A 10612-nucleotide genomic window follows, 5' to 3' on the forward strand; every position below is an offset into this window, starting at 1 on the left:
CTACACATTTCTGAAAGCCCCTGGCTGTGCCCACGGGGGCAGGCCTCTGTGTCTCCTGTCCTTTTCTTTCTGTTCCTTCTCCCACCAACCAGGTCCTTCCTGGGCCACCCCGCGCTGCACTCAGGTCACTGTGCTTTCAGGAACACAGAGTGATTCTGACATCATTCAAAGTAAATATAAAGGCAAATTGGACGTAAGCTGGTAAATATAAAGGTAAAAGGTGTAGGTGCAATGCACGCCCTAAAGTGCTTTAACTCTCCTGTGAGGTGGGTTATTGATAAAACCACTTTCTACGCTAATACATTTAATGGTGAACCTATTAGAGCCAGGTTAGTCATTTAACATTCACTTGGTAGGTTAGAATTTTCATAGATCAACTCCAACCACTATATTGGCATGTTTCAAACTTGCCTATTTTCCACAGCCCTTAGAGCAAAGAATAGAGACTAAAATATCCTAATCTAGGACAAACGTTAAAAACTTCCTGTGGGGTCAGGTAGCATTTTGTCTGTTTGGAAAATAACATCACTTAGTGTTGTCTGATTTTACTTAAACTTTGTTAAATTCTAATAAAGACTGATAATTAAATCTTCCTAACAAGGGTTTTAAAGGGTCGATTCTAAAGAGGACGCTTCTCCACATGCGACGGCACTTTAAAAGAAATTACTACACTGAGATTTTGCTGGAATGACATTCAATTCTTTCAAACGTTCCATGAGCCAGTCCTTCGTGGAGCAAGGCTGCCCTGTGTCTCTCCTACACGTGTGGCCGCCTGCATGAATCCACGTGCATCGGTGCTCACCACGTGAGGAAGCCTTCCTGCAGCGTCGTGGCAGAATCAAACACCAGGGCATTAACAAAGCAGAGGCTTCTGGAAAGGACTGTTAAGATAAGTGTCTATAGCTGCTACCTTGAGGCCAAAGTATCTGCCGTGAGCCGGTACCTCTGAAAGGAGTCCTGCAACGGGGAAGGGAAACGATTCTATACGTGACGTTCCCCTCCATACGAATTTGGGAGGGTATATTTACTGGACAAATGTAGGTCAAACAACATGGCTGTAAATCAAGTTATTAATAGTTATTTTCCTTCCTTAAATAACCCAGTCCTAAGCTGGTCAGAGACTTTTGTCCCAGACGTCTGATTCGTTCATCGGATCCCCAAATCACAGGTGTATCTGGTCTCACTGTCATCTTTAGCAAAGGAGGCTCGCTGAGGTCTAAAATGAGTACAAATTCAGTGAGACACATTCAAGTTTGGATTACTTTGGGAGAATGTCTTCCAGAAGCCAAGCCAGGAACAGGGCAGGCTGCAGGCAGAGAGGAGAGCGTGAGTCACAGGAGGACCTGACTGGCACCGCCTCCTGCCACCCACCGGACCCCACTCGCTCCACTGCCCCCTCCTTGGTTCACGGCGCCCTCTAGTGGCTTCTTTAATTAGATAGTAAAGATGACACTGGATCCGCTTTATGAAACTATTTTGGCACCTTAAAGAAACGCTACTTGCACCACGTGTGCGCCAGATGCATCCTTCCTGTCCTTTCTTTACGGACCCACGGAAGCCTCTCCCCCATCTCCCCCCATTTTCACGTATGAGGTGCACGCTGAAGTAACAGAGAGCTGGGCAGGGCAGGGCACCGACTTCCTTACAAGGCTCAAACCCTAGAGGGTGATAAAGTCTTAAGTAAGAGGAGATTTGTCCCTGAGAAGAAAATAATAGATGGCATTTGTAAGGCTGTGGTAAGAGAATAAGTATATATTTTCATCTTCCTCCATGGTTCCTGGCACACGGCTCCTAAAATCCTTGTAATTTCCTAACTGATACGAGTTAAGGGGAGCATCTTCGTTATAACATCTGGCCCTTTTCTGTTGTTCCTGAAATAGCTCCCGAGCTACTAGTAAAGGTGAAAGAAGTGTGTTTTGTTAATCATAACAAGCCCCTTTCGAGTAGGTCTGAATTTATGGGAATGAGGTGATTTCGGGAAAGCCCCCAGACAAGCACTTGATAGAGACTGGCTGCCAGGGGAACCAGCTGTGTGATTAGAGGCTGGGACTTTTAGCCCCACCCCCGAGCTCCAGGGAGGCCAACTGCAAATGGCCAATGATTTCATCAATCATGCCTGTATGATGAAGCCTCTATAAAAACCCTAAAAGACTAGGCCTTGACAGCTTCCAGGTCGGTGAGCAGGTGCGGGTGCTGGGAGGGTGACCCCGAGGGCAGGAAGCTCCGCCCCACCTCCCCAGGTACCTTGCCCTCTGCATCTCGTCACCCGGCTGTTCCTGAGTTGTACCCTTGACAACAAACTGGTAATCCAGTGAGTAAACCGTCTTGCCGAGTTCTGTGGGCTGCTCCAATAAATGATCAAACCAGGTACGTAGCATCAGAATTGAACTGAATTGTAGGACAGCCAGCTGGGGTGGGAGAATTACTTGGAACAATTCTAAGAACAAAAGTATTCAGGGAGTTTTCTTGACAGCACAAGACCTGAAAATTCCCCAGCACATGTGCAAAGGCCAAAGTTCTCACACATTTCTACCTGCACAGGAACTAAAGGCCCAGCCTGCAAAAGCACTTTCAACCTAAACCATGTTCCCTGGGCAAGCTTTTTTTGTTGACCTCTACCTTGTACAAATATAACTCAACGTGCTACTGAAATACTTTTTCGCAGCACACCAATTCATCTTCAATCCTCATGTATTCTAGTCACGTGTATTCAATTTTTAGTATGTAGAGGTGCTTGGACATAAGTAAGCAGAATAAGAAAATGAACTATTACACCATTAGAGTAGAGTCTTTTCTGTTCTGATTCATGATATTTAAAGACACTCAGCCAATATAAAAGCAAATCACCTAACCCCAACTCCAAATAAAAATGCAACCCCCAAGTCCTGTCATTAAACAGACAAACAACAAACAAAACCAATGCTTTATTTCGGTGGTTACTTGGGCAGGCAGGACATAAAAACCCTCAGAATTAGTCTGTCTGGCATATGCACAGAAATACGTACACAGCATCGGAGAGATTCACAACTCCTGATGTCTTCCATGTTTACAAGAGAAACGTTTTCCCAACATGCGGGAGAAATGGCGTCCTTTCCCGTCTACCACCACAGACAACAGTAATTGCCAAGTTCAATGTCTATTAAATTGAGAAATACAGGTCAACAAAATGATTAATTAAACCACCTGTAAGAATCTGCGTGTTTTTTTTTTTTTTCATTAGGACCATATATACATTTGAAAAAGTGCTGCCTACACTTTTTGGGCAGCTGTGGCGCTCAGAGGACCGCGCCGCCCCCCTCTCCCAGGACCCACAGGCCATGTGGGTGGAACCACCGCCCAGAGCACAGTCAGGGTCAGCTGGTGACATGAAACTGGACAAATACACACACACACCCTGGGACCAATCCAGTTAGACAAAGTGAACATTAAAACAACCCTCCCAATCTGCTGATTCTGGGCATTCTGTGCCTTGCTTTGTGTCAATAGCTGGTAGCCTGATTATTTTTCTTGGAATGCCTTTCCTTCTGCTACTCCAGATGCAGAACTGTGCACTCAGAAAGGGAACGTGCATATTTAGTTAGTCGTGTGTCCAGTTCCTGGAGAGCTCTGGCACTTTCTTCTGTTCTTTAGGAACTGCATCCAGCACCCCTCCCTAGAGCATCCCACAGCAAGTGACAAAGCCAGTATCCTACCAGGCAGCCCTGTCGATAACACAGAGTACGTAGACCGCTGACGTTCTACCGTCACGACACCTGCAACCTGTTTTCCTCAAAGCTACATTTAGGTCTATGTGTTCTGTCTAAAGAAGCACCACCCCTTATGACTGCTTAAGGCTCTACAGCTGTGACGTAGCACAATCAAGACGGGATTTAGACACAAACCCCTGTCTACAACCACACAGATGAGAAAGGCTGTGGGCACTGCTTAGAGGTTTGTGCATTTTATGTTAGGTATGTTGTACCACAATTAAAAAATAATAATAATAGTGAAAGCATCTTTTAAATTGGAATGCTTAATATTCTCAAATACATTCACTTAAGGTCTTCTCCTGGCTGATCTACTTGGGTGCCTTTAAGAAGCCCTCAACCCTAAACCTGCCTGCCTGGAACCAATGCCACGCGCTTGGACCTCACGGGCAGGGCGTCCTGGGCTGCCCCACCCTCCCCGGAGCCCACTCCAGGGGACGCTCTGCCCACCCGCTGGCCTCAAGCCCCATCCCTCTGGCGGACAGGTGCCCCCCTTCCCGACTCTGCACACCTGTGGTCCTCACTCGTCCCCAGCATGAGCACCACCCCCCGCCACTGCTCTCTGCCTGCACATGTGTGGCTTCCTCCACCAGCAGAAAGAAACAGTATGGACGCCACTCCTGTCAGTCATCACAGGGGTTGGGCTCCTGGGGTCAGTGCAGGTGGCCCAGGGTGACAAGTGGGGATAGGACTTTAGTGTGGAAAAGAGTCAAGGGTCCTTCCCAGAAAAGAAATATTTCATTGAGGCGATGGATGCAAGAACCTAGGCAAGAGATAAACAAGATTCAGGAGGGGCCTAGGCCACGGAGGCTGAGGGCCACGGGGGGACCGCTGGGGCTGGCTTCTTGGGTGACCGGCCAAGGACGCCCGGGCAGACTGGCTCGTGAAGGCCCAGGACCACCACACTCGTTTCCCGAGTGACACGAAACATGAATTCCTCTTCCCAACGAACATTAACTTTTAGTACACACGTGTATGCTTCTCCACCAACGCCATGGAATGCAAAAGGTAGGTATTCAACCATACCTGTGTGCATCCTCCCGTAAGGGGTTCATGTTTCGATGGCTTGTGCAGGGCCTGGCCGTCAACGGAGGCTGAACGAACAGACCCGCAGAAACACAGCCAGTCGGCATCCTCTCACAGCCCTGCCAACTGCTCTTCATCCGTCTCCCCGGAGCAGCTGGAAGGGCCCAGATGCTGACTACAGTGACCCTCGGGGAGGAAGCTGGGCTACGTCTCACCACCGGGTCTGTGACAGCCCAGGAGGCTGCAACACACTGGGGGGCAGGACGAGGCACTACCTCCAGGGCAGATCAGAGTCAAATGCAGACATCCTAGCAGCCTGACAAGCCAGCTCCACCACCATAGCAGACAAACAAAAAAGTGATTAATGATGAATCACTCTGGACTCTGATTCCCGTGAGATGTACTTGTTCAATCTACGTCTTAAGAGAGAGCTGGAGAATATTCTATCCAGAAAACAAATAAGAAAATGAGGAAAGCTACACATTCCACTCGGTGATCCCATTCACTGAAATTCAAGAACTGGCATAAAAGAGCGTAAGTTTCCCCCTTTCTTGGATTTTTATCCTGTCACACTGTTGCCAGGAAAGACCTGGATATCATACAAGTTTCTTTCAGGTCTTTAAGACTGTTTGTTTTCTGCACCTTGGAGCACAATTTTCCATGACCAAAAAGTTAAAAACTGCCAACCAAGGACCAAGGACCCGAGCTACAAATTGCAGAAAAAAACTACAGACTCTGTTGTGTAATCTCTATTTGTACTATTAAAGGGCAATTTGGAGGAGTGGGGAGAACAGAAACATACTCACAAAATATCACTCAAAAGGGGCAAAAGATTAATTGCAGCTTTCTCAAGTCATCCTTAGCAATTTAATCTTTTTCTCCTCAACCTTCTGATATTGATTCCCAATTCTTCTATTACATCATAAATCAGGGCAGAAACCTGGGTGCAAGAAACTATGCAAATAACTTGTCATTCTGGAAGGTTCCCATTTTCCATTAATCTTACAAATATTAATCCAAGAACACTGCAACTGAACAGGGAAAATCCAGGGCACAGGCCAAAAGCCTGTTACTTGCTGGCACTGTGGTTGCAAACAGGCAATTTTTTTAAAGGTAAATTATCTTCACTACCCCATTCAACATTAACTCTCTATTATTCTGTGTATTTACCTCCATAAATGTAAAATTCCTTCATGTAACCCATGTTTTTCTTCATTCAGCAGATATTGACTGAGCACCAACTACATCTCTGACATTGGTCCAGCTACTGGAAATACGGACATTAACAAAAGAGGAAAGAATCCCACCACCTAAACGTAATGAAGTCCCAGGCATCACACCCTGGAAAAGGATTATGGTGCTAAATATGCAAAGTTGCAAAAGGAAGGACGTGAAACTTCCTCCACCACCTCTGGAAAAATAATTCCCTCTGTGAAGTAGGTAAAACCCACCCCGGTGTATGAGAGGAGGAGACGGAGATATTCCAGAGACTGGACTCCTCGCGGAAAGGCGGGACCTCAACCCCAACTGAGCATCTTACAAGAGAGGTTGGGGCATGCGGGCAGCAGAAGTGGCACAGCGGACACTTTGTGTCCTCAGATGGAAACAGCCTTGGTAGAGTTAATGAACTGCCCAAACCAGAAAAGTATCCTCGAGGACAGACACTCTCCCAGGACGGCTGTGCTCACTACCTGGCAGAAGATGAGGACTTTACAACAAGATCTCTGTTATGTAAGGCAAGACGATCAAGCAGAGGGCACTCAGCTCTACGAAGAGCCCAATTTCTCAGGCATCAGGATGGGGAAACTCCTTCCCGGAGAACGTACCAGGCAATTCCGAGAAATGGCACATCTCCCGGAACTGCAATGCCCAGGAGAGAGGAGCTGTCTTTGCAGGATGTGATGGAAATGGGGCTTAAGTGGAAAGATGCAACATTCAGGAGGGGGCCGGTGGGGCTGGGATGATGGAGATCCATTCCCTCGGGAATCTGTCTGATGAGCAGGACCCCCTGGGAGGCTCGCTTATGAAAACAGGTTCCTGAGACTCACTTGGATTCATTCTGAATCCAAATCTTTGGAGTCGGGTCAAGGAATGAACACAGTTCCTAAGCAAGGGCTTATGATTCTTATGAAAATGATTTGTCAACCAAGAGAAATAACAGCACACATATAAGCGGCACCTTCTGAATAACACCCCAGCAGAAGGAAAACTCATGACAGTCTTTCTCAGAATTTGGGCCTCGATGGACAGGAATTCTGAAGGAGAAAGCCCAGAGGGAGAGGCTGCACGTGCTGGATCCATGAGAGAGGGTTTTGGTTTCCACTCTCTCTCTACATACGTAACACTGCATTTATTAATGATGAAGACACACAGTAGCAACCATTTCTGGCACCAGGTCTTATGCCAGGCATATCTTGTAGGTCAAGCAGTTTCTAATCTTCCTACCAAACCAGCCAAGTAGGCATTTTTAAGATTTCAGATGAAAAAGCCAAGACATAGGGTGACTCAGCTCTCCCAAGATGGAAGATGGAGGTCAAAGCCAACTCCAAGGGTGGACATCCTGCTTCCCTGGTACATTATAATTTTAACTTTCCTCAGTTTTTCTCACTAAACTTTAGTTTTAGTTTAATTTCCTATGTACACATCATTCTTTGTCACTAACCTTGAGTTTCCAGAGGCTGGACCTGCACATTCTTGTGCCTTTTCCTCCCTACCTAACTTCATAGCTGGTACACAGTAGGTGGTCAGTAAATGTCAGCTGAGTATGTGGAAAATGGAGCCACCGGCCTCCATAAATCAAGCTGTAGAACTTTCCAGAAGGTCAGACAGCCAGGCAGAGTTCCCAAACTCTCTTGGGGCTGCTGAGTCCCCTGTCTGTTAGTTCCCTGGAAAAAGGCCCACCGGGCAAGTCACACCCAGGCCACCAAATGAATAAATGCCAGAGGTTCTAATTCCAGCAGGGATGGAGGACTGTCTGAGGCCCAGGGGTCTCCTGCAGGAAGCATCACCTGGCAGGCCAGGCCTCCGCCTGTCCCTGTGAGCCCCCCTGACCACGTCAGGCCCACCTGGCCATCCCCAAGGTCGCAGGGACCACAGAAGGATTCTGTCTCCATTCAGGACGCGCAGGCACCGGCAACCACACAGTGCAGAGCCAGAGGGGACGATCAGTGAGAAAACACAGAAACTGGTGTCACTGAGAGTTAGTCCATTAGCTGCAAGGCAGGTAGAAATCATCCCCCTACGATGCAGACCTCTAGCTGGCCTTGTGTCGGCGGCCCCTGGGGCTCACTACACTGAATCCCCCAAACAGGAAGCATTCATGATGCAAAGGTGCTTTTAGCCATCTGACACACAAGTAGATGGAGTCCACTGGGATTATTTTTCAAAATATATCTCAAATGTACCCTTGGAGGTGGAAGGATTAACAACCTGTGCCCCCATCTCCTCTAGTCCCTGCCCCCCACTCCTGAAAAGGTCAGGACTGTTATTAAAGTCTCTCTCGGTTAGAACGAGGCCCAGGGTTGAGCAAGTGTTGGCTACCCGCCCCTGGCAGGGGCCCAGTTCTAAGGGAGCAGCAAAGGGCGGTGGGAACCACCAGGCAGGCTCCTGGCTCCGGGGCCGGCGCCCGGTTACTTAATTCTGCGGAAACACCTGCTCCTCCCAAGATCTCCGAAAGGGTCAACTAGTCATGTACCTGCAGGGCCTGCCCCCAGGTAAGGAGCTGAGATCTTTGAGGGCCTTCCTGGAGACAGATTAACGCACAGTGGGGTACAGAATATTAGCTAATATTAGACACGTGAAGAAGGGATGCTGTAACCTTGCTGTACTTCTGAAGGCAGCAGTACACTGTGTCCTGAAGATCGGAGGGTTACTTTTCCTTACGAAAAATCTCTAGCTTGAGATCTCCCTTTGGGGATAGACCTTAAAATTATAAAAGAAAACTAACTCATTCCAAAAAAAAATTTTTTTTACCTGAAATGGCTGGTTAATTGCAGTTAAAAAAATAAAGTAATTTAGATAAAGTGTAATATAAAGGAAGACATATATTGTTAGATTTCAGGAGCTAGGATATTCTAGTTTCCTACCTAAATATCTAAAGATATTCATTCATCATGGATATATCTAAGTTGTGCCCCGTCACTTCTAAAAGGGATTTATACTTCTTGGGCGAAAAGGTCCATGTGTTATGTGACCAATAAATTAAAAAGGACCCACTGCTTCCTGTTGCATCCCTAGGGCCTGGGCCCCACGCCTGGTGTGGGCTGGACAAACAACAGATATTTGTTGAATGAATGAAATGAATGAAAGAAACAGGACAACTACAGCAAAGAGCATGAAAAGCAAAGGCCCCAGAACAGAAGGCACTGTGGGGATAAAGCCTCTAGTGGAGGGCGGGCATCCTGACAGCCAGAGAAAACAAGAAACGTGAGTGGAGTCCAATGATCCGCTCAAAGGAAACAGGCAAGAGTGATGTGAGCTGTCAGAGCATCAGGGAAGCGGAGGCCCAGAACAGCCGAGACTTGAGAAATTACACAGGATGACAGCGGGGGTTTCAAATCTGCTCCAAGTGAGAACCGGGAAGGGCGAGGTCCGCCGCTTGCCTGACCCTGGGACGACAGAGTGAGAGCCGGCGCCTTGATGCCTTCCTGTTACCTCTTCCTTATGGAGACAAATGATTGTCCCAGTGGAAGGCTGGAAGAAGTGTAACAGAAAGGAGACCACCATCCAGGATGGGGGGTGGTGACCGTGGGATCCTACCCACTTGGCTGCTTTCAAGAACAAGGGAAATCCAGTCACTACAGCCAACCAAATCTCAGTTTGAGGACCTGGAAAATGTGAGTAGTCAAAAAGGAAGACATGCATGGACTCTGATAAGGATGGAGGAGGAACCCTGAGGCAGAGCAGCAAGGTGGTCAGAACCGCAGATGCCAGAGCCCCCCGCCCAGCTGGGTTCGGGCCCAGCTCCATCACTCCTTTGGGGTGTGATCTGGGTGACTTTATGACTAATGCCTGTGCCTCAATTTCCTTCCCTGTAAATATGGGGTAATAACAGTGCCCACCTCAGGACAATTAAGTGCATTTGGTGAGTTAAAACATGAAACACAAGTTCTTAACAGGTGAAGAACCTATTTTTATAACAGGGAAGTCAGGTAAACATGGAAGAAACAGAGGACACGACACCTTTTGGATGGGCTATAATATCACCACTTGAAAGGATGCTGCAGAAGCATCCTTAAGGGCTTTTTTGCATCTTAACCCAGTCAAAGGTGTTTAGGCACAGGGAAGGGGTAAAAGAAATCAAAACTACATCAGCTCTGGAATCAACATCCAACCAGAGGCTGATATTCATTACAATTCAGGATTTTGTCGAGCATTTCTTTCTGAACGTTATCTTTGGAAGACAGGCTAGTTTCACTATAAGGAAATGATAGTAAGAAAATAAAAGTTACGTGTGTGTGTGTGTGTGTGCGTGTGTGTGGTGAGTAAAGCATTGGAGATGTTCTCCATCATACAGTAAAGGGTGAACTGGATGAAAGGGTATCCATGAACCAGGACGCAAGCTCGGTTCAAAAGCAACCTCATCTTACATGAACAGAACATTGTAAATCAACTATGCCTCAATTAAAGAATACAGGGCTTCCCTGGTGGCGCAGTGGTTGGGAGTCCGCCTGCCAACGCAGGGGACACGGGTTCGTGCCCCAGTCTGGGAAGATCCCACATGCCGTGGAGTGGCTGGGCCCGTGAGCCATGGCCGCTGAGCCTGCGCATCCGGAGCTTGTGCTCCGCAATGGGAGAGGCCATGGCAGTGAGAGACCCGTGTACTGCAAAAAAAAAAAAAA

The 10612-nt window shown here is 47.5% G+C and overlaps 1 protein-coding gene across 4 annotated transcripts in view; it reads right to left on the reverse strand.

The window, feature by feature from the left end:
* GRB10 (growth factor receptor bound protein 10) overlaps positions 1 to 10612 on the reverse strand; it is a 167374-nt gene that overhangs the window by 83818 nt on the left and 72944 nt on the right. The window contains exon 1 of one of the 4 annotated variants that reach the window (XM_007448338.1): positions 1647 to 1709. The exons of the other annotated variants lie outside the window; for them this stretch is intronic. The gene's annotated coding sequence lies outside the window, so the exon portion shown is untranslated. Of the gene's footprint in view, positions 1 to 1646; positions 1710 to 10612 lie in introns of those variants that run through there. 4 annotated transcript variants of the gene reach the window in all.

Source organism: Lipotes vexillifer, unplaced genomic scaffold, assembly GCF_000442215.2.
Source record: "Lipotes vexillifer unplaced genomic scaffold, Lipotes_vexillifer_v1.1 scaffold1258, whole genome shotgun sequence".
Taxonomy (NCBI): domain Eukaryota; kingdom Metazoa; phylum Chordata; class Mammalia; order Artiodactyla; family Lipotidae; genus Lipotes; species Lipotes vexillifer.